Raw genomic sequence first — 25,249 nt, forward strand, 5'->3', positions numbered from 1 at the left:
ATGAATACATTTTACTTCTTAGACCAATAAACTCTTTTATAAGTGCACCAGCTGCTTTGTCTTTGAACGTACCAATAACCTTCTTGTTTGTTTCATCATAGAATTTACTATTTTGGGGGTAATTACTGTTGTCGAATTTATCTTTGTTCTTTTGAAAGTCTTAGTACACATCTTCTGTTTCGATTTCATATGTCAAACTGTCAGTATCTGTGGATAGCAGCTTGGCCGTGTCTCCGTATAAGGTTAAAAAGTGGCCAAAGCGTCGGCTGACTGTTGGCCGACTGTTGGCTGCTGTCGGCCAACTGTTGACCGACGCGTCAGCCAACACGTTGGCCGATGCATTGGTGGGATTGGATTCTCTACCTTTACCGGTCCAGCAGAACAAAACCTACATTTCAGTCTGACAATTGAGGTCAAAAAGGATCAGCAAAGTCGTTTGGAAGTTATCAAACAGTGAATAAACAACGCTAAATCGGCTGTTGGTATAGACAGAAAGACCTGTAGTTCGTATAGAGTGATTGTCCGGGTGAGTGTAGTTCTGAAAAGAACTGCTGTTGGTGATCAACACCAACAACAGTTCTTTTCAGAACTACACTCACCCGGACGATCACTCTATACGAACTACTGATACTCCTGGGTTCAAACCATTTACTACAGAAAGACCTGTACCACACAGAATGCTGATTTAATGGAAAGACTTCTTTTGTATTTTGAAATGATTCGTCTATCAGCTGTCGAAAGTAGCTCTTCATCCAGGGCCAAGACTGATGTGCTCGAAGGGCCAATAACAGCTCCCTCTCAACCTGTTCAACCATCATAGAGTTCTGTTAAAGTGCCTGTCTGACAACAAACTCAAAAAAAAACATATATGTGGAGTCTACAGTGTATGATGGATGCTATGTGTGCATGAAGTCATCTTTGCAAGCATTGTGTAAGTACTTTACCACAAATCCTTTGTGTGAATTTTGTGGCAAAGATTACAAATGGAGTTCAGCTACTTTTTCAAGTCAAGGCCACGTTTGGAAGATTGAAGTTCCCTGTGTGTGTGCAACGACCCAATTACTTGGCTCAGTTCTGGAGTTCTGGGACACCCTGCAAAGTACTATGCCAATGTTAGGTGAGTACAATATGTACATGACCTATTTTGTAAGTAAGCATATTTGATTAAATATATTCCAAGAAAGTATTTTGTAAATATTCTAAGCTTACAAGTATATTCTCTTCCATCATTTTTATGGCTTTGCATTTTTTACCACATGTCATTGCTGACTAACTAATGTAAACCATTCTGTCCTCCCATGTTTTATCTCTTGTAATAAATCTGTATGCTCAGGTGAGTGATACATTTGAAAAAACCCTTTGCAGAATGGTTTATGCTTTCACATGTACTCGACTTACTGAATCTCATTATCATGGTTCTGCTGAAGCTGCTGGCGTTGGTTGTGTGATGGACAAAACAATAGACACAAGTATGTGACTTGTAACTTATACATTGTAGTGTGTTATCTTTACTTTTTCTATGGTGTGATGTTTCCTGTAATTTCACAGCAGTGGTGTAGTCTGTAGTAAAACTAGCATATACCCCTATCTTCAGTCAGTGTATCACTTGAATCTAGCCTTTACCATTTGGCTTACCGGGCTGTATCATTTTGTTTGGCGGGATGTAAAGACCAGGGATTTGGATATATGTCTGTAGTTCAGGAACTCTGCAACAAGACCATGGCTGATGCAAGGACAGAGGTTCAAGCTACACAAGACTATATTACAAGCGGGGATGTAAGTTGACATACAACCGGCTAGTCGTTAGCTGTGTATGTTCACTGTTGTTGAGATTATTTGCACTGGGCAAAATTGAAAATAACACTTTGCACAATGCTAAGTCATTTTGTACCTTCATTTGTTACCTTCAATTTCTTCAATGCTATTCTTTTCCTCTATTCATTTTTAATTCCAATGCATCTTTCAGTGTATAACAGATGCCAGACATGCCTCAACTAGATCAGCCATGCATTCTCCAGTGACAGCTATTTCTATGAGGTATGTTGAATGCTAAGACCCATGAAATTGATAACTCTTGTCGCACTTTTCTCAAAGGCTGTTTCCATTTTTATCATCTTATCAGTCATCTATGTGATTTTTGCCTCTCAGCAACAAAAAATTATTTCTGTCTGCAATTGGAGCTGTGCAGATGAAAGAAGTGCTCCTAGTTGAGATGTACCAATGACAAAACAGCTGCTAACACACCTTACAGAAACTGAAAGTGCCTAATTGTGTTGTAGTTTTTGTGTGTTTTAAAGACATCAGTGCTTTTATTGTTGCCTATTGACTATATTCACCAAATAGAGATATCCTGCTTTGGCACCTACAGGTTCTAGTAACTGTCACTCTGTTTCTCCATTTTCACTGTTATGTTTTGGGATTCCTGTCTTGGTAGCCAAGGACTAGTGTATCGTAAAAACGCACCCTTGTTCATAGGATACAACATAAGAGGTGGCCCATGACTGTCTCAGATTATTGAAAAATTGGTTTGAGCAAAGAGGCATCAACAATTCATTTGACACCTGGCATGGTAAGAATGTGTAATAGTTAATATGTCAGTGACTGTGTGATGCTCTTCAGTTTGCCTGAGCAGCACTCAAAATATGTTCATCAGCCTTTCCACTTTAAAAACTCTTTCCTGATACAAGTACTAAAGGAGTGGCACACAACATGAAAAAAGTGTGCAGTGGTGCTCAAAGTGATGAGGGGAAGACATGGTTTCCTGAATTATCTGATAAAGGACAGGGATGTGTTAGTTTGAAATTTCTGGGTTTTTTTTTTGTTGGGTTTTTTAATTTACAGTTGAAATTTTTATTGTGATGTTGTTTAAACAGCCAAAGCCACCAAAACACATTTCTACTGGGCAATGAGGAACAATGATGGGACTGATGCTGGGTTCCTGAAGTACCTACTCAACATTGTGGACCATTACCAGGTTTGTAGATGTGCTTCCTAATGTAAACCAATGTATGATACAACAAACCAATAAGATATTTTGTATGAACCTTACTGATTTGTATATATCACTGGCCATGTTTAAAGGGCATGGTAGCCCAGAGTTTTTTTTGACATATCAGAAATTGGGATTTTTAGTAGTAGTAGAGTTACTTAGTAGTTTGATGCTGCTCCACAGTGTCTCACTTTGTCCAGGGGTTCTTATATATGTAATGTGTTATTAGGAATCAATCCACACGAATGCTGGGTGTAAATTACTACTTTGTAGCATTATAGCAGGATAGATGTTGAGGAAATTTAACTTTGGCTTAAAATGTTACCTTAGGGCAAGCATGACCTGTGCAATAAAGATTCAAGATGTCAACACCCAGGCTATGTGTGCAGCAAAAAGCCCTTGACCTTCCTAGATGAAAGCTATAACAAAGACCACCATCTACAAGAACCCTTCTGATTATCTTCTGGTTAGTGGGCATGGACAAAAGCTAATGACTTTTTAAAGTTAACCAAGTGTAGCCTTGTGTATATTGTTGTGTAGAACAAATTTATAAGACAAGGAATACTTACTCGCCAATTGCATAGTGAAAAGTATATGTTGACTCTACTTTCTACAGTGCCGTGACACCTTTTACATTGAGACCTTTCATGTGGTGGTCCTTATATATGCCCCAAAGAGAATTAATCTTGGTGACAATTCATATGTGATGAGGATCCACCTGGCCATTTTGGATTGAGTGAGTTGCTATCAATATTTGTTAGACAAAATTTTTATTTCTTTTAAGAAAACATTTTATGTAGGCTCTATGCTCTTTGGGTTTACCCAATGATCGATGGGTCGGCATATCGTACTATGGATTAGATGGACTATACTGCATAATTAGAACATGTCATTTCCATTATAGAATGAAAATGTTGACCAAGAAGTTTCCTCGATTCAATTCTACTGACATTACTGGCATCCAGACAGGATGGCCCCTACTAGAGTGCTGAGACCAAAGACATTCATGATCAGACAGGCCGTATGGAATGAGGTGTTCAAGAGGAATAAATTAGATGTGAACCCATTGCCAGTTTCATTTTTTTCCTATAGTGAAGATAATAGTAGAGGTGTAGGAAATCCAAAGGCTGTTTCTGGAATAAATTAAGCTTGGGTATCCAACCCCTTGGGAGTGCCAGACTTCAGTCTATTCCTTACCTCGGCTCAAGGAATAGCGTACCTACACATTAACATACATGTAAGAAAAAAATTAAACAAAAGAAGAAAGAAACAATGCAACACTTGAATTCAAAATGAATGTTAACTGGCTGCCTGGCTCTGCTAGTCCCTATGGTTATTCCAGGCAGCTAGTACCCTAATTTTTACTGTTAATATTTTCATTAAAATTGTAATTTTTTCTTCAGCAAGAATGACTACAAATAAAGATTGATTATATCAGAAAAATCATGTAGCACTAAATACTCCCTTTGGTGGGTATTACATCCTTGTTGCAGGCAGTGTTTGCTGACTACGGGATGAAGATGAAATGGGGAATTTGTGTAGGTAACCAAGATTGCTGTGTGCTGCTCTTGTAATCATTTATTTAATCTGTAACCTGTATGTTATCTAATAATCTGAAAACATCAAAAATAAACAAGACTTTTGGTGTTTGTTGATCAAAAAACTGAATTATGTTTGTTAAATCTGTCATGTCATGCACTGAGTGCAGTTGGGGAAGCTAATGTACATGTAGACCACAAAGTAACTGCTGGGCAGTGGACGACCAGTTCCCTTGCCAAAGCACAAAAAATTTACAAGATGTTGTGGTGGTTGTTGCTTTCCTCATTGCTAAAATTGTTATTGTTGTAATCTATCAATATTCAATTGACACTATTTTATATTTTTGGTCAACAGAAATAATCAGCTCTATTCTGGAAACAAGCACACAACCAGAAGGAAAGTTTACACTGGATATTTTTTATTTTATTTAATGTTCAATGAAAACTTAGTATCAAGATTGAAGTTGTAACGAGTAATGCAAACTCCAAAAAAGCCGGAAACCAACAATAAGTAAAACAGAAATCTGAAAATATAAAAACTATATAAAAAATAGTCACAGAGATATCGGTTGTGAGGTACAACTGTAGTAATCGGAAATGCATGTCTCTTTTTAACATTCTGCAGTTAAATATGTATCTATTGTATTCAGCACAATACTTAAATTTACATGAATATAATGATGATAATACTGATAATAATAATAATAATAATAATAATAATAATAATAAACTCAGTGAGCGTGACAAAAAAAAAGAATTTGGCTTGCAACGCAAGCAGGGCAGGACCGAGTCCTGTAGACTTTGCTTTTCAAGCATCAATCCGCCTTTGGTGATTAGCCCATTACAAATCAGTCAAGGTCATTACACCTGTCAAAATTGATGTTTTTCTCGTCAAGAGAGTGTGGTTTTGACTGCTGAAGTAGAAAAGTTGTGACATACAAAGGATGAAATTAGTGACAATGCAGGTTCATCCCCTGACAACTCAGATGTTGAGTTAGGGCCTCTTCATATGAGCCCGGTCAGCCAGGCTGGCTCGGTTTCCGAGATCTCACCTCGCCACTCTTTCCTTTTTAAAAATTTCGATGTGTTCATATAAGAAGCCAGGCTGGCCCGGTTACCGAGATCTTGGGTTTTGCGACCAAGATCTCCGTAACTGGGATAAAAATTTTCCCATATAAACACTCCAGCCCGGGTAACCGAGACAAAACATTTTACACAAAATAGCTTTGCTTTCGCAACATAGTGGCCAAAATGGCATGATTTTTGCCCTGCATGTATTTCCACTTTAGGAGTAGGTGAATTAGCTTTATTAGTAAAGTTACAAGAGTCCACAAAGCTGCGACAGCCGCGAACAATACACGTTTATGTTCCACCATTTGGGTTGTGATTCTTTCATTTTATCCCAGTAGACCGGGCTGAAAATCCCCATATGAACAGACAACAAAATTTGTCCCGGTAACTGAGCCAGCCCAGTTACCCGGCTCATATGAAGAGGCCCTTAAAATCAGAAAAACATAACAAACGCAAATTCCTTGTCTTCGAGCCTTAAGGTACTTCTTACATTTTGTTCAACATGTGGTCCTGTCATTTGTGAATCAAAGGAAACAACCAGTGGTAGTAGGCTTTCAGTAAAAATGATGTGGGCAAATAACCATCAAACCTTCTGGAGTCCACAGGCACTAATTAAAAACATCGCAGCAGGTAATTTGCTTTCATCAGCTGCCATTTTGTTTAGTGGGAATACATTTTCCCACATTGCTCATGCAGTTTGCAGCTTTTCTGAATTTGAAGTTCTTCAGTCCTCCACATATTACAATATACAGAAAAAATATTTGTTTCCAGTGGTAAACAAGGCCTGGAAAGATGAAAGAACTTCAGTATTAGAGCAGTTAAAAGGGATAAGCTACTCAATTTGATTGGAGATGGAAGGTGTGACAGTCCAGGTCATAGTGCCAATACCATGATGACAGATGAGGGAAAGGTGGCAGCATTCAATGTTGTACAGGTGACTGAGGCATCTTCATCCAATGCAATGGAAAAAGAAGGGTTTGAGAGGTACAGTCAAGACTTTGTAAGAGAAGAAGTCACCATCAAGAGAACTGCAATGTATCGCCATACAAAAATCTCATGTTCCATGAAAAAAGGCAATGGGGAAATCAATCACCAGTATGATGTTTGGATTGTAAAATGTGGAGGCAGGCCTGAGTGAGTAACGAAAAGTTTCTTAACATTGAACTGTTTCATTTTGGAAATATCAAAACACTCTCCTGAATGAAAAAGGGGGTTTGTTCAAAAGTTATAGACTGCCTTCACATCACAAGTAGTTCCTTAATGAGCAATGTCTAATAAAAGTTTTGAAGTTTTCTTCGCTGTCTCTCCTCTTATTTTAGTATCATTAAAGAATTAATTGTTTATCCCCACAATACAATTTCCACTCCCATTTCATTAAATCAAGAACTTGGTCAACTTAATATCCCTACAAATTTCGATCAGTCCATAGAAAATGGCATCTCACCAGAAAAACCTTGAAACCCTCTGCTGTATGTGCTGTGAAAACCTGGAAAAATCAAAAGGGGCAGTAACTTCAAAGTCTCAATATCTGAAATGGAAAGAATTCTTTGCTGAAAAGGTTTCAATCTTTGTTGAAAAGGACCTTGGGGAAATTCACCTGCAATATTTTTGCCACGCATGCTATGCGCATCCCAACAGAAGATGTGTTTCCAGTTACATGGGTGATGTACTATGATGATGAATGCAGAGTCTGTTGACATGTAGCAAAAATTAAGAAAGGTGGAAGGCCCAAGAAGATACGGATGGGGAGAAAACCCCAATTCTTAACTCCAAGATCTTGATCCTCTTACCAGACATACCCTCTATTTGCTTTGATGAATTTTCGGAGAAGTTTATCCTTCCTGAAAACCTTAGAAAATAATTACCATGCCCAGTATGCCTTCAGATTTTACACACACCTGAGAAAATTATTAATTTGTGGACCAAGTCCAATCCTGTTTGTGTCAGCCTTTGATGTTTTATTTTAGTCGTTGCGGCTTATCTGCGCACAGCACTGGCTGCATGTCAGCCTCTGATTTTACTGTTTAGTCGTTGCGGCTTATCTGCGCGCGGCACTGGCTGTGTGTCAGCCTTTGATTTTACTGTTTAGTTGTTGCCACTTATCTGCGCACAGCGCTGGCTGTGTCAGCCTTTGATTTTACTGTTTAGTTGTTGCAGCTTATTTGTGCACAGCACTAGCTGTGTGTCAACCTTCGATTTTATTGTTTAGCGTTGCAGCTTATCTGCGCATGACACTGACTGTACACTGTTTTAGTTGTTTGGTTCTGGTGGGAACTGGAATATGATTTCATTTTTATGTGGCTTGAGAACTATGTTTCATTTTTCCACCATCAGATGCCGTGCGAGTGTACAACCCTTATCCAGCTGCTCTATTTTCTTAATTAGGGTGTGCCCTATTCACTCAGTTTCCTGGGCTGGCACTATATTTATACTCTTCCCTGGAACTTGGCTTTTCACACTATTTATCTTGTCTAGATAGTTTTGCTAACATTGCCATCACATTTTTCTGGTACCGCCCCTCGAAGCAATCTTAATTTAGTCATTGATAGTCTCAGGAAGTTAACTGACATGTTCTTATCGATAAGTTATGCCGGCCAAGAAGCATTCCGCACCCACCACCCTTTTGAAATCTAAAAGGCTGAGGGCTTCAGAGCTCACGGAAGAAACAGCAGAATCAGTTACAACGCCTCCACAGAACCTAATTACGGTGGACGTGCGAGCTCTGCCCACAACGTTATCTCTCGCTGTCACCCAAGCTATCACAGGCACTCAGGCAGGTCAACAAAGCACACACTCCGGTCGCTACAGAGAAAGAGCTGATAGAGGCATCGGTACAGGATGAAGTTTACATGCTCACCAAAGGTATGGCCACCACCTTCATGGCAAAGCCGCTTTCATTGCCATCTAATAGGGAACCGTTTGCCAGTATCACGGTGACTCCAGGTAGTGGGGTGAGCTCCAAGCTTAGGGCTAAAATTAGGGCTGACGAATTCATCGAGTTTGGGTCCCTTCTCATATCATCCCCTAATCAGGATAGATTTTGTCTGTTTAACGCCTTCGTCTAACTTGCCAACTCAACCTTGTCTGACCCTTGAACCATGCCAACCCTCCAAAAAAATTCAAACCTTTCTGTAATGGCTCTCAGACTTTAATATCTTTGCTGTGATTTTTTCTGAGAAATTCCCAAACGAGACCCCTAGGCTAATAAAATATAGTGAGATTGTTTGCGAGATTTCTACTTAACTCGGCGACTGGTATTTCTACGACGAACAGTTTCATTACATACAACAGTCAGCCCCTCACCAGTACCCTTGGGATACCATTCATCGGGAACTATGGATCAAGTCGGTTATAAAATCTCGTGCCAAACCCGCGCAACGTAAGCCAGATATGGCATCTCCACACACCAGGCCTTCACAGTCCTTTCCCAAAGGGACCTGCTGGTCATTTCACGCAGGCACATATTGTGGTGGTTGCAAATTCAAGCATGTTTGTTTCAAATGTGGTGCAAAGCAACTAGGCAGCCAGTGCTCTGCCGTTAATCAACAACATGCCGCTCTCCCCAAGAATGGATCAAGTCTTGCACAGCCGGCCAGCCAGTCACGCCCGTAAAGGTGGACAGACTTGAATATCTTCTACAAGGCTACCCTGCTTCCCTTAAAGAGTGTTTGTTTCTGGGTTTTTTTGTGGTTTTCGTATCGATTTTGTGGGTGGTCGGCACTTTTTTGAATCCCCCAATCTGAAAAGCGCTCTCAAGCAGCCACAAATCGTTGTTTCCAAATTAAATAAGGAACCCAAGGCCGGTCGCATCGTGAGCCCTTTATCCGAACCACCCTTTCAAAATGTTTGTTGTCCCCGCTAGGCATAGTTCCCAAGAAGGATCCCTCAGAATTTCATCTGATACATCATTTCTCCTATCCCCACGGCTCATTCGTTAATGATTTCATTCCTGAGGTTTGTTCATTAGCTCACTATGCGTCAATCAACGATGCCATATCTGTCATCAAATGGAAGGGGGCTGGTTGTTTTATGGCCAAAACAGATGTCACGTCCGCTTTTTGAATCATACCAATTCATCCCAAGGACTGCTTTGTTGGGCATGAAGTGGCAAAACCTGTACCACTTCAATCCCAAGTGCCTGTACCACTGCATTCGTCTAAGCAAAGAAGCCAAGTCCGACATGGCCACTTGGCTTACATTTTTGGATAGGTTTAATGGCAAAACGTTTTTCTTGGATGATAAATGGGAAATGTCGTCTTCCCTCAAGCTGTTTACTGATGCAGCCAGTTCTAAGGGCTATGGTGCCATCTTTGGTAAGCATTGGTTTTGCGGCACATAGCCTGCTTCATGGACCTCCTTAAATATTGCCTTTTAAGAACTGATTCCAATATTCCTTTTGTTGCTATTTGGGGGTCACTTATGGCCAACAAATGCATGGCCTTTTATACGGATAATTCTCCTATTGTCGATATCATTAACCACCAGACCTCTAAACATCCATTAGTCACGATTTTAGTTTGCGATCTGGTTTTAGCATCAGTTACATATATATTTTGTTTCAAGCAGGCCACATTCCAGGCGTGCATAATACTGGTCAGATTACATTTCACGTTTTCAGGTCGAGCAGTTCAAGCAACTCTCGCCCAGGGAGGACAAACTGCCAACTCCAGTTCCCACCCACCTTCTGCCAGAGAGTTGGTCCCTACCCTGAAGGGTTTGTTAAATTCCGCACTGTCGTTGGGCACACACAAACTTTACCAGAGAGCTTGGGCTACTTTTACTGCATTTACTCAACAGTTTTTTCATCCGGAAAATCCCAGTTTACCCATATCAATACCTTCATTGGCCCTCTTTATCTCTTATCTCCACGCTGGAAATTAGCCTCCTCGACCATTAAATCTTATCTGTGCGCTACCAGTTACGTGCACAAATTGAAAGGTTTACATGATCCTACGCAAACATTTTTAATCAACAAGTTATTGACAGCCTTAAGTCAACAGGGTTCTTGTGATATCCGTTTACCAATTTCGCAGCCTGAGTGGACAAGCTGGTTGGTTCACTAGGTCATACTGCATCATCAGCCTTTCACCACTCATTATTTTGCTACATTCTTACTTGCCTTTTACAGCTTCTTTAGGATCGGTGAGCTAGCGGCCAAGAGCACAAATTCTGGCAGCGCAGTAGTTTGATATAATCAACTCCGCTTTCTCACTCAGAAAGGTAACATTCACATGATAAAAATAACTATCACAAAGTTTAAACACAATACCACAAACCATCCATTCAATATCTTGATCAAACGGGACCATTTTGCCCCATTCAGGCTATGCTCAATTTTTGCAAAAACAGAGGCCACCAGCCTGGGCCACTTTTTTGCCATACTGACATGAGCCCAATCACAGTTTGTCAGTTCAATGCAGAATTACATCGCTGCTTGATATTTTGTGGTCTAGATACTAGCAGATATAAGGGTCGTAGCTTTCAAATTGGCACCGCTTGTCACGCAGCCAACAAAGGTCTTTCTGACACCCAAATTCGGGCACTTGACCGTTGGAAATCCGATGCATTTAAAGTTTATATCAGGTCCAACACCTTGCATGCAAATTGACTACCTTTGTACGTAGACTTGTCCCTGCTTGGTAGCCTTCAGGTCTAACCCCCGGTTTTACTGTTAGTTTTTGTTTAACAGCAGTCTGGTCAATGTGGAGGGTCAGGTATAGGACTGCTTCTTCACTGACTGACCTCCTTCTACTGTATCTGTTCGGCACAGTGCTTGCTTGCTTCTTTGGGTAATATTAAGTTACTCTTTAGCATATCACGAGTCTATGCCCAATTGTTTTAGCCCATTCAGTTAGTTAGTCACATGATTGTTACAATGTTAGTCGGGTCAGTGCAGAAGGACAGGTATTGAACTGCTTCTTCATTGCCATTCATTTACTCTCTAACTTTAAAATACTTTATTAGGGCATTGCCAGGGTTTGTATTTACCACATCTCCTTAGTATAAGATCTGCGTCATCATGTCTTTGTTGTAAGACTTATGGTTGGCTTTATTCCATATGTTGCTCGGTTGTGGGGCTGTTTCCGGGCTATTAATCATACCCAAGTTTTCATAATTTTAAATTTGCGACCTCATATGCACGTCGCCCTGTAATTTTCATTCAGTGACGATGGTCAGTGTGGGGCTGTGTTACCACTGTTTGGTGTGCCTTTTCTTTCGAGAGTTCTGCCAGCATCTTGGTGGGGTTGCCACATTGTTGTGGCTTGTGGCGAAAGTTTTAACCCCACCTTTCCTGAAGAGATTTTAATCTTTGTTTGTAACCTTAGTTTCAATTAAACTTGTCACATTTGTGGCCATTTATCCCAAACGATTCGTTTCTATTGTCATCTACCTATCTCTCCAGCAAACTAGTGTGGTGCCTTGCGGAGCTCTCGATGTCTTAATGTTTGCGAATGACTCACGATAAAAGAATATTTGCTACATGGAATTGTTTAAAGTCTGCATGACACGTACAGCAGCTGGAACTTGCAGCTGACATTTGTCACCTCACAAAGCAAAGTCAACAATTCTGAGGGCATGGGGAGTACTGCATTCTGCAATTTCCGAAGGCAACGGGGGTTAAAATATCGAAGCTGTCCGTGGTTGGGTATGGATATTTTTTGAAATTGCCCAATACAGTAGTTCCAAGCCAAATGTCAACTGAAGCAAACATCTTATATCAGTTTTTACTAGTAAATTATACTTTAGCCCATCAAAAGCACCCAATCCTTCTGATTTTTCTAATGCTTCTGTTCAGCTACATAATCAAAATGAAATCAAACACTCGCAATGCATTCCAGTTGACATAGTCTTTTGCTCATTCCTGTCACGCTCTATAAATTTCAATGCTTCAGGATTGATGACTAAAAAAATTCTAAAAAAATTGGACTATTTTTGCTTCCCCTGAAATTTGGGGACATAAAACCAGAGATAATAACCTAAGCACATGGCTAGTTTCACGTGGAATGCTTCAACATGGCCTACAAGATGACATTGTATAATCACACAATTTCAATTCAAAATGGCCGCCTTTTGTGGAGCGAGCGATGTCCATGATTTCAACGTCCTGAAGATGTTTTCCGAAGCAGACAACATTCCTTAAGGTATTTGAAGAAAATACGAATGTAATTTTACTGTAAGCAAGAAATTGGAAGCGAAAATTTTAGGTAAGTGAGCTTGCATGACCTTCGCTATGTGCTACGCAAATCTACGCATGTTCTCCAAATGTGACTGAATTCCCTTTCGACCACCATTTTACTGTTGCAATCTCAAATAATTCCTGAATTATGTGTCGTGAATCGTTTTTGGGATTCTAAAGTTCAGGAACTTTGGAAAAAACTTCGTTTCGTCGAGTAAACACTTTTCAAAAGGATGCGTAACACGATCTGAGTTAGTATTCTACTGGCTGTCGCCATGGCAACGGAAATGTGAGATTTCTAATTAGGTAAAAAAATAATCTAAAATTTTGGGTTTGATGGTTTTTGGCTCTGTCCTCAGGATGCATTTGCCGATAAATCAAGGAAAATCTAACAGTAGAGTGGAAATACATTCTTTAAATATTTTTTTACATTTTTCCTTTTGTTTGTGAAGTTTAATTTATTTAAATTGTTCAAAAATTACTACTAGCTTCCATGAAGGAAAGTTTTTTTCTCTAGAGGGTATTTTTAATGCTCTTTTAAATGAGATATAGTAGATTATTCTCCTGTGAATATTTGCTGAGATATTAATGATTAACCTTATGACCTTTTGCCACGCCCATTTTTTAATGTGATGGAGATGAGTTCACAGATGCATAAATACTACAATCCGATGTGACGGGAGATCCTTCTGTAGTGAGTTTTTATATGTTTCCCAATGTACTAGTTTTGCCTTTTTAACTTTTTACCTTTTTTAAATTATTAAATTTTTAAATCTTACAGGACCCCTTTGATAACAGTACTTTATAGTACTGATGGGTTAATCCTGTCTAAAGATTCGTTTATTATTATTAGTAGTAGTAGTAGTAAAGTCTATGAAAGCGTGACGAAGCGTGACATAAAATTTTAGAACAACGTTGATTACACAATAACCAGTAATATGATCTTTGTATGATCCTTTGTTTAAGTAAGCATGAAACTATTTGAGTACATGTCGCAGAATATAGTTCGTGTTTTCCATCTTTAAACATGTAGGAAGACTAAAGAAGACCAGGCAGAACCAGGCAGGTGAGAAATAATTTTCTCACCAAACCAAACATTTGTGCCAAGTTTGAGCGAAATTGGTGATTTGAGCTTTATCACCTCCTGCCTGGTTTTCCTGTGGACACTCTTGAACGTTGTGTATTGATTAAAATATTCACTAAGTTGCTAACTTTCCATTACAGATGTTTCTTTTCTGCTGACTCACCATCTCAACCACCCTTACGTAGCCAAAGCTACAAGGATACAGTTTGTTCATTGTGGCAATAAATACAACCTTGCTAAGTATTGGTCTTTTGTGTTACTAAATTTCTCCAGCTTTGCTGCCATCTTGGCATTTTCACATCCACAGTTCAATATAATCCCACTGTGAACACCGCCTGGCCAGTAGATTTTGTGTTGGTTCTCTTGGTTGAAAATCACACATTCACCATCCCGGATTTGAGCAGTAAGTATGTAGCCAATTTCTTGCAAATTTGTTCACTTCCTGTGATGTCCAAGCTTCCTGGGAATTGATATTACCCATATAACTGCATAAAGTGCTGCTCTAGCGACACCGCTAAAGAATGACTGGAAAAATTTGTGGATAACTATTTCAACATTCCCGACAAATTCCAAGATCATTCTGACTTTACTGACGTTTACCTGCTTAACATAAGACTTTTGTGTTTGGTGTTGAATGTAAACAGAATGCACCTGGGCTGACGACGCCTTAATATGTGTGTTGTATGCCTGTCTGCCTATCTGGCTATTTTGCTCAAGTAATCCATATAAGGAGTCATGCAGCAATGAGAATTCTATGTTTTGGACAACTACAGTTAGCAGAACAGGATATGGATGCCTAGCTATGCAAAAGTAACTGACTTTGTGAGAAGGAAAGAAACAATAGCAACAAGTTGATTTTTATTTTTCTGTACAGTGTGACATTTGAATTAACATGTTGGTTCTGGACTAATCAATACTTAAGATGTCACCCACAGTACATGTAACTTTCCCATTAAAATCAAGGATTTCACACAGTAGCCTGAAAAACTTTCCAAGATTTGACTTTATGGACTGGCTTCCTAAGTACACTCCACTAAAGATAATGCATTATCATAAAACATCTGTCATTGCACCTCTTATTCCTTCCATTAAACTGTTCCCACCATTCTTATTTAGAGATAAAGCATTTTATTTGAATGGAGTGTTGGTATTAGTATGAAATAATGTGTTTTTACATTTAGTGTACATCTGTCAGTTGAACCTCATTTCCACTTTTCCCACGATTTGAGCAAAATTTCATAAAATTTGCCGTTCTGTTGAGGGACGTCCTGTATCTTCTAGTCCTGTTCTCTCATTTTTTGTTGTGCTATTTTGCTTCTCTTAGAAATGTCCAGTCTGCTGCCAGTCAGGATGGGTCAAAAGTTCTGAGGTTTGGGTATACTGAAGAGGCAAGAAGACTTCTACAGCAGTGTAGAGAAAATCTACCACCTAAGACTACTAGCCTTCTCTCATCTTTAGTATGTCAAAAGGCCATTGAAGCATTACTAGACCAGGACACTGAACCAATGAATTGCAGGGTCCTTAGACAACATGAGGTGCAGTTTGGGGTTTTTCTGTGAAAAATGTTTCATGGGTCTTAAGTAATGCCCTGGGAATATACACGCTACCTTGTATATTAAGTGGTAAGTGTCAACAAAGAAAGGGAGACAGAGGCAGCTTTGAGTAAAAGTAAATTTCTCTTTAAGAGTTATACAGAACAATTTAAACAGGGCATTGAGGCTGCAAAAATGAAAAATAAAGGAGAGAAAAGTGGCTCTACAAAAACTGTAGCAGCTGTGTCACAGCACTAAACAAAAATAGGTCCGTAATGTGTACTTGGGGTCTTTTGCTTAGTTTTGTTCCTTTCAGTTGGAATGTAATTTTTTTTCATACATTTCATCTTTGTCAGTTTGATAAAGCCAGGTATTCATATCATCTTATACACTTTATGTGAACAGTGCTACTGCTACTATCAACAGCTAAGATGGAGAAAATTCTTTGTCATCAACCCTCAACAAACATTGCCCCCAGGCCAATATTTTAAACACGCACCTTAGTAAACTGCACGCCAGCCTTAAGTGAGTATGATTACAGGCTATTTATACTCCAACAGGGGTTTACAGACCATTACAGAGAAATAACTAATTTATCTGGGCAAAACTAATTCTCTCTGAAAGTTGCATTGGGTGATTGGAAGTATATCTAAAATCGGTAACACTTGGTAGGAGAGCTCGAATTTTCCTGGCAAGGCGGGAAGGGATCAAAAAAATAAAAATATATATTTTTAAATTTATGACTGTTAATTTCCTTTATTAGTAATATTTCTTGACATTTTACTATCTTTTACTATTTTGTTGACATTGTATGTTAAAATACTGTAAGTTATATGCTAGATTACTATTTCTTGAGAGAGGAACATAATTCAGTCATTTTGACTGTAAAGGGTGTTTTTCAATAGACAATTTGTCTGACTGTTTACTCCTTTTTAAGGTCAGCAAGCTATGGTGGGACCCCCCTCAGCCACCTCTTATCACCACACAATTGCCTCATCTGGACACATACTTTGCTCAATGGTTGTTACTTTGGATGCCACAGAAGCTTTGCAAAGTCACACTATACTGCCCACATGAAGGATGTGACAAGCAACCAGCAGCACTATGAGGTAAGTCCTAGATATTGACAGCTACTACAACCTAGCTGCAGAGTACCTTGAGTGTAGGTGTTGCCAAAGAAAGGTTATCAACTGGAGTCCTGAGATTGTAAAACAACTTGACGCTGGCCATCAAGTTCAGTTTCCAGTTTTGCTAACCTATCAATATGCTTGTGATGTCAGAATTATCAGACTGTCGAGAAACAGGGCCTTTGCAACAGCTCAACACAATTACAGAAGCTTACTGAAGAACTTAGTGAAGAGGGGTTCCAAAAATCAGCCCAGTATGACTGACTGCAAATAGTTTGCAAATGCATCCACATGTGACCTTAGTGGTCTCCTTAAGTTCCAACAGCCTCCAGGATTTGCACCAGTGTCAAAGTATAAGTGGCTCCTCACAGTGTTCGCTCCAGACATCATGGCCAGAATGAACTATATTAAAGCATCTATCGCTTCTCTCTTTAGAAGAGTATTGAAAATGGACTCTACCAAGATGATTGTGAGAACTTGTGGGAGATAGTGCTTGTAATGTTCCCAGGGCCACCAATATTGGAGATGAAAGAGGACAAGTGCTCATGTCAGTGATGACTGTCAATGAAGGAACTGGATTGGAAAACAAGGCAAATGGACTAATGAGAAGATTTTCTTTCTATGGTTTTTAACCTCCTGAGGTCCTGTACGTTGACAGAGATTGTTGTGGTGGAATCAATGGTGGCAAAACTAAGAATCTATTCTCACTCTGGGACAATTAAGTGACACACCTTGATATTTGGCACTTTATGAGACAAATTACTGCAGGAAGTAATACAGAGGCCTATCCGCTCTATAGTGTATTTGTCAGTCGTTTATCACAGTGCATCTTCCAATAGAGCGAAGAAGACCTGAAAGTTGTTTTCCGTAAACAGTGTGCAATAATAAAAAATGAACTGAACTGAGCTGAACTGAATTTATTAAAGTCTGCCAAAAGAGGTCAACTGCAGGTCAAGGCATTGCTGACCCTACTGAAGCAGGCACCATTGACAAGATTACCTCAAGAGAATTGGCTCTACATTGCCGTAGAAAAACTCAGGGAAATAGTCAACACCACTGCAATGATTTTGATCTAATGTTGGCATTAACTGGTCACCAGGGTCATTACATTACTGGAGTTCCTTTGCTCGACAAAACCCACAAATGGGAAATTTGGGACAACCAAAAGCACCACATTCCATACATTCAGAATCCTGGGGTTGTGTAACTGTATACAAAAACTGGGGTCCTGACTAAAGGTGGTGTCCAACTTCCAACTTATAGATGTGCAAGAGGTTAAACGTCATTGGAGTCATTCCCACTGCATATTGATGAATTCATACCAGGTAATGACATGAGTGTAAACTGAACACATCCTAAATACTTCCGTTTATAAAACTGTTCTTGTTTATTTCAGGTACTTCTGCAAGTGCTGCTCATTTTCAAGCTTACTTGTTAGATGGTCTGATGAGGTGGAATGCTGATCGTGCTTCTGCTGCAGTGTCAAGTACTGAATCAGGAACAGAGAGCTATAGTGGATTATTAATACAAGCTGTGAATGAGCTAAGTGAGGATGCACTTGGTAAGAAAAGGAAGTCCAATGTCCAGAATATTGAAATCCATACAGGCGAAATAATAGGAGTTGAGTATCTCTTAAATCAAACTGGTGAGATTCTCAAGGACAACACCCTAGAAGATGAAATCTGAAACCAGACAGGGAAGAACCTCTTTCAGATATTAACCCAGACCAAATAGACAGCAATAGTCAATGCTTGAAAGAGAACTGAAGCCAAAAATTGTCATTTTCTGTAACACTTTTCTTACAATGCCTAACAGAAGTAAAGTCAAGTTTAGATAGTTATTCCTGTCTGTTTCTTGGTTAAATGGAAAGAATTAGGTTTAAAACTGTGTTTTTCCTGCTTTTCGGGCATTTTCATTGCAGACTTGTAATGCTCGTCATCACTATTCTGTGATGTTTGATGTATGATGTATGATGAGCACGAGACTCAACTTGAACAGCGTCAATGTGGCCCTTGGCGACCACGTGGCCATCTTCCTTCACATGATGATGGGCGAGATCAACAGTGCGCTAGACTGGCCATTCATGGGCTGTGTGACGCTGTTGATCTTAGACCAAGTGAACAGTTCACCCAATCACGAACACATCTCGGAAACGTTGATTACAAGCCGAGTCTGTTGGCCATTCAAAGACCCACCGAGAACAGTAACTACAACGGGTACGACTACGTCGAGTTTGCCCCGGTCAAAGAGGTGTTCACCTCAAGCAAGACTTACATGAAGGAAGACTCCTTGATAGTGAGGGTGGAAGCACGGTCTACAAGAAAGTCTCTTTGATGACAAGCGTCAAGGCGCAAAAGCCAGAAGGGCTGCGCCAAAAAGAAAGTAAGGAAAAAAAGGAAACACTTCTGTGATACCCATGGGTAGAGGGTGATGGGCAAGGCAGGGAGCAAAACAGAAAAACAAGAAAGAAAGACTAGTAAAATTAAACATTTTGTAAGCGCAACGACAAGCCATAGACAAGACCATGTTTCCCTTGCACAGCGAAGGATTGTACACGTTAGTGTACGGCTACACGTTAACGTGAGACTTAAGTTAAATGACATCGACGCAGGCCTCTGCAAACACACGGTCATCTTCACCCACATGATGATGGGCAAGTTGCACAGTACACTAGACTGGTCGTTCAGGGGCTGCGTGACGCTGTCAATCTTGGACCAAGCAAAAGGTTCGCCTGATCGCAACCACATCTCGGAAACATTAATGGCCAAGCTGAGCCTGTTGGCCTTTATAAGACCCACCAAGAACCGCAACTACAAAGGGTACCGCTATGTCGAGTTTGGCCTGATCAAAGACGTGTTTGCTGCTAGCAAGATTTAGGTTAAGTAAGACTCCTTGATAGTGAGGGTTGAAGCATGGGCTACAAGGAAGTCTCCTTGATAGTGAAGGTGGAACCACAAAAGCCAGAGGGGTTGCGCCACAAAGGAAGGGAAAAAAGGAAGCTCTTACGGGATACGCACAGGCAGAGGAAGACGGAAGGAGGCAGAAGGAGCAAAACAGAGAGAGAAAGAAACACAAGTAAAATTAAACATTTTGTGGGCTCGAGGACATGCCATAGACAAGACCATGTTTGCCCTCCACAGCGAAGGATTCTATGCATTGCCGTACGGCTTCAAGATGAGCATGAGCCTCGACTTGAATTGCACCAATGCGGGCCTCAGCACACATGTGGCCATCTTTGTCAACATGATGATGCGCGAGTTCGACAGCGCGCTAGACTGGACATTAACGAGCTGTGTGACGCTCTCTATCGAACAGTTTCCTCAATTGCGACCACATCTCGGAAACATTGATTCCCAGTCGGGCCTGTTGGCTTTTCAAAGACCCACCGAGAACCGTAACTACAAAGAGTACAGCTAGGTCAAGTTTGCCCCGATCGAAGATGTGTTCAGTGCGAGCAAGACTTATGTGAAGGAAGACTCTTTGATGGCGAGGGTCAAAATGCAAAAGCCAGACGGGCAGTGCCGAAAAGAAAGCAAGGAAAAAAAGGAAACACTTTCCTGATGCGCGTGGGCAGAAGGAGAGGGGGAAGGCAAACGGGGCGGAACAGAAAAAACTACAAACAAAGACTATTAAAATGAAACGTTTTGTGGGCTCGAAAACAAGCCATAGACAATACCATGTTTGCCTTCCACAGCAAAGGATTCTACGCATTACCATACGGTTACGGGTTAACCTGAGACTCAACTTGAACGGCATGGACACTGGCCTCAGCAAACACATGGCCATCTTCGTCCACATAATGGTGCATGGGTTCGACAGTGCGCTAGACTGCCCATTCACAGGCTATGTGGCGCTGTCTATCTTGGACCAAGCAAACAGTTTGCCGGATCGTGACCACATTTTGGAAATGTTAATTGCAAAGCACGGCCTGTTGGCCTTTCAGAGACCCACCAAGAAAGGTAACTACAAGGGGTATGGTCATGTTGAGTTTACCCCAATCGAAGACGTGTTCGCCGTGACCAAGACTTACGTGAAGAAAGACTTCTTGATAGTGAGGATCAAAGCACGACCTATGAGGAAGTTTCTGATGGGAATGGTCGAAGCGCAAAATGCAAACGGGCAGCACCAAAAAGGAAAAAAGAAATAAGGAAAACACTTGTGGGGACCAACTGGTGTAGGCAAGACCAGTATGGTATTTCGTGTTTTGAAAGCACTGCAGAAAGCAGATGTAGTTGATTATTACAGTAAGGGGGGGGGGTTGAAGAAGTTTTGGGATGGTTACGATAACCAGCCTATTGCATAGATAGATGATCCTGTAAGCCCAGATGAGTGTAAATAGTAACAAGGACCTTTAAGCATCTCACAATAAGCTTGATATCCAGCTAGCAAGTTTCCAAATGTCATGTCAAAACAAAATCAAGAAAATGAAAGAGCAGAGGAGAGGAAGAAACTGCTTAGTGTAGAGAGGAGTAGTATTTAACATTTTGCTTTACTTATTTGATGGCTTTCGCGGCGAGTGACCCGAAAAAGAAATTTGCATAATTGCTAGACAGTTTCCCACGCCGCAGATTAACATACCAGACAGTTTCCCACGCCGCTAATTAGCATACGAGAAAAACATCACGAAAACAGCACGCATAAAAGCCGCGAAGCAAGCTAGCTACCCAACTATGAATGCTCATGATGTCAACGAAACAATCGACGCCACTGGAACAAATCTTAGTAGATTACTCCGAGGAATCAGATGTTGTGTTTGTGCGTGCTCAGGGGGAACAATTGATATTAGACCCAACCAAACAGACGCCAAGGGGAATAAGAGACAACCTACTCGACAAATGGCTGGAGTACCAGAATATGGGACTACATCGCACGTGTAATGCACAACGAAATACTCACTTATGGCAACAATGGAAATGGTGGATCACTCAGGAGACAGAGAGACAAAAAGGTAAGTGAATACTATTACTAATGTGACGATTCATTGAGAGTGATTTCCTTCTTTATGGATCGGGCATTTAGTAACAGTGCTCTCTTACAGGGCAAAAGATGCAAAAAGGACCCAGACAAATATGTCAAGAAGCTTGGCACAGCTACGCAATTCCCAAGACAGAAGTTACGCTGCCATTGCAATTCACCCAAGAAATACAAAAGATAGTTGGCAATCGCGCCTTCCTGTTGTACGAGCACTTTGGGGATCCAAAGTCACAGGACCCGGACTCAGACCCTGGCTGCAAAGGCGATCACTTTCATCTCCTTATCATGGGCCCTTTCAAGACAAAGACGGGGAATACGTACCAAGCATCGCAATCCTACTTGATGCAGGAGCTCAAAACCTTGGCACAGACCTATCACACTGGGCCGCCAAGTTCACGGCATGTTGGCAAAATAGGCAGCTACTTACGCTATCTGAGCCAGGAGCCAAGGAGACTAATCCAATGGTCAACACACTTCAATTCAACACAAGCAACAGGATTTTTCGAGGGCTACAGATGGCAGGATTTACCAGGCAATCCCGACAAGCCTACAAGCAAAGGATCAAACACAGCGGAAAAGGACTTCATCGAGTTACAATCACTGGTGGAAAAATCACGAACCACACAAGAGAGAGACTTCATGACATGGGCACAAGCACAAGACCAAAACACCAAACACAGAGTCAACAACAAGTACTTCAGACAGAGAGATTTCAGTTTACTATTCCAAAAAGCAGTGCAGTTACTAGCCTTCAAGAAAAGGGAGTATGCATGGGGAATACGCCTACAGCAGATCAGCCCAAACAAGGAATACATGTCCCTGGAAGACTCGACACAACTCCTGAACACATGGCTACTGAATCAGAACATAAAACCCTACACCTTCCTATCATCTATCGCGTCTATACTGGACCAACGGTGTAAAAAAAAAAATGGCAAATTTGTTTAAGTTAAAGGAGAACTGAGGCCAAAATTCAATACTTTTTTATATTGTAGTTTTAAGAAGTCTAAGACATGTAAAATCATGTTTTGGTGGTTATTTGTCTGTTGGGTTTCTTTTCTTTGATAATTTGGTTTAAAGTTGAGTTTTTCCCGCTTTTTGAGCTTAAACACTGTGGGCTCGTAATTATTGTCAGCGGCTTGTAGCAGTAAGTTGTGACGTATGATATGGGGAAGCTTGTTTATTTTGCAACAGACGGCAACACAAATCTTTGTATTTTCTGGGCATTTATTCACCTATTTATTGCCCACTTGATCGTAACCATGAGCGTACAACCGTTTCTTTTCGAGCCTACATATCCTCCCGGTGAAGGACCGAGTGACTTACGAGGGGAAGACGAGGAAGAAGGCGGTGAACTCGACGAAAATGGTTCGCGAATCAGCTCGACACGATGGTCTATTTGTGGGGTTTGTGAAGCAATGCCTACTGACGACGAATGTTTCTGTTGTCAAGAACTAGAGGAGCTAAATCAAAAGTTTGATGAATTAGGTTTGATTTTCTTGCCACAGGATAGTTTGTTTGGATACTGATGTTCTAAAACAAAGACTACACATCTCATGGATTACGTTTCTAATTCATAGTAATTCAAATATTTTGACTTTTTCAGGAGTGTACCTGTGTAGTCATTTGTAAATGTTAGAAACAAATATTTGTGTATTTCTAAATTTAACAATGAGGAAATGAAAACTAAATGTTCAAAGTTCTTGCACAGCTGTCTGACTAGATTAAATTACAAAGATTAACGATCCTTTTAAATATTTTATGAATTTTTGCAGAATGATTGGCTGCTATTATTTCTCATGAACAGGCCAAGTATCCCCAGAATGGTGCTGAGCATAGAATTGCCCACTCTGACATGTTTCGTTTGCTCTAACTTTTTGCACCGTTCCACTTAGTCATCAAGAATGAATACAGATTGTTTGTGAATCTTATTTTATTAAAGGACCTACAAAATCCAAAACTACATGACACATACACGTGTGTGTTTGTTTCCGTTTTCTTTTTAGCTTTCTTTTCCTGAATGTGTTTTCCTTTTTTGTACACTACTTTTCCTTGACTTTTCTTATTGATGATTGATAACAGTCATAAAATAACTTATAAATTAGATTAGAATCCCAGGAAGAAAAAGAGATATCTTGTAAATTACAAAGCTAATTAAATAAAAAAAGTTCTTCAAACATTGAAATTAGAGTTAGTATTGTAATTAAATAATGAAATAAGTATTGAAAGTACAATGCGTTATTATGATTACTTAATTTTAATGTAACTTTTTACTAGTTTTAATTATTTATTTTTTACACAGGACCTGCATTGATAGCATTTTTCCCTTCAAACTGATGCAGCAATCCTTTATAGATATATTTTAATTCTCTAGAACACCATTGTATTGAATTTTAAGTGATGTTTTGTACTGTCATTATTGATGTTTTGTACTGTCATTATTACCAAGAAATGTAAGTATGATAATTAAGGTGTGGTATTCAAATATAAAAGGAGAGAATGTACAGCCGCCATGAAGAAGTGAAACATAGTAGTAGAGAGAGCCGGTAGGGCAAAGATTTCAAATCATACCCTCCCTAACTATTTTGAGAAAAAAACTCAAATGATGCTTTATAATGTCAGCAGATTTGCATCATGTTGCTGATATTGTAGTTAAAATAGTGTTTAAATGTACCCTTCTTGTAACCACTGTATATACGAATTTGAACTCTATCATTACACAGTTATTAGAAAAATGACAAACTTTTAGTAACAAGACGAACCTTTAGTATCTCACAATAACTTGATAAGATTTAATTGGAACCAAATCACACTGTGTTGACAAGAGTGGTGCCTCAGTTAAAATTCTTAAAAAAGGGAAAAAATGATTGCAGTCATTTTATACTGCAACCTTGTAAATGTTAGCTCATTTCCCCCAAATCGGAAGCACAAAGCAGCATACTGTTTTTAGTAATCTTTCGTTGGATGAAATGCATCACGCTGGTTGAACGTGCCTTGAAGGCTTCAGTACAAGTGAATGAGGAAAATGGGACCAAGTATGGGTATTGAGTATCAGATGTACGATTGGACAAGCCTGATAGAATTGAAATAGCCAGCTGCACTTAACTAGCAAGCAAAAGATGAAAGCAACGTCTACCTTTAACCAATTGTTGGGTTCATTTCCCGTCATTGTACCAAAGCGTCAGTTATAAGCCACAACTAGATCGCCAACATCCAGATTTTCCTGTCTCGGAGGAGCCGAGTTGCACCGCACTATGATTGTTTGCAAAATTTTTCAAACATACACAATGCATATCAATCACAGGGAAACAACAAAGGAGATGATGGCCGCTCCTGTATTACATCTTCTAAAAGCATAAGACCCATCGATGATAAAAGGCTGCAATAAAAAAATCACTAAGTGCACATTACAAAAAAGCAGTGGTAGAGATTAGGCGGAGATAAGCCAGAGAAAGCTGAGCATGATACTGCTGTTTGCCACATTAGACTAAGGCACCCAAGAAGGGAGACATGTGATGCGAAAGAAATGTAGCAGAATTTTGTGACCATGAAGACACCGACTCAGATCCAAACAATGAAGACATATGTTGATGATTTCAAGATTTTTAATTTGATAGAGGGTTGTCCCATCCAGATCAAGTTGGCCAAAGAACTCCATCAACTGGCCAGTATCCCCCAGGGGCCTTATGGACTTCCGGAACTTCAAAAATTCCACAATGCTTTACCAGAGTACCAGATCAAGGTATTCTTGCTGGAC

At 40.0% G+C, this 25,249-nt stretch overlaps 1 pseudogene across 1 annotated transcript; it reads left to right on the forward strand.

Moving 5' to 3' along the window:
• The first annotated feature begins 2,862 nt into the window (after positions 1-2,862).
• Positions 2,863-21,018, forward strand: LOC145501847 (uncharacterized; annotated as a pseudogene). The gene is made up of 2 exons (XR_014051264.1): positions 2,863-2,974; positions 3,320-21,018. The product of XR_014051264.1 is annotated as an uncharacterized LOC145501847 (transcript).
• The last annotated feature ends 4,231 nt before the right edge of the window (positions 21,019-25,249 follow it).

Source organism: Orbicella franksi, chromosome 10 (genome assembly GCF_964199315.1).
Source record: "Orbicella franksi chromosome 10, jaOrbFran1.1, whole genome shotgun sequence".
In the NCBI taxonomy this organism is placed as follows: Eukaryota; Metazoa; Cnidaria; class Anthozoa; order Scleractinia; family Merulinidae; genus Orbicella; species Orbicella franksi.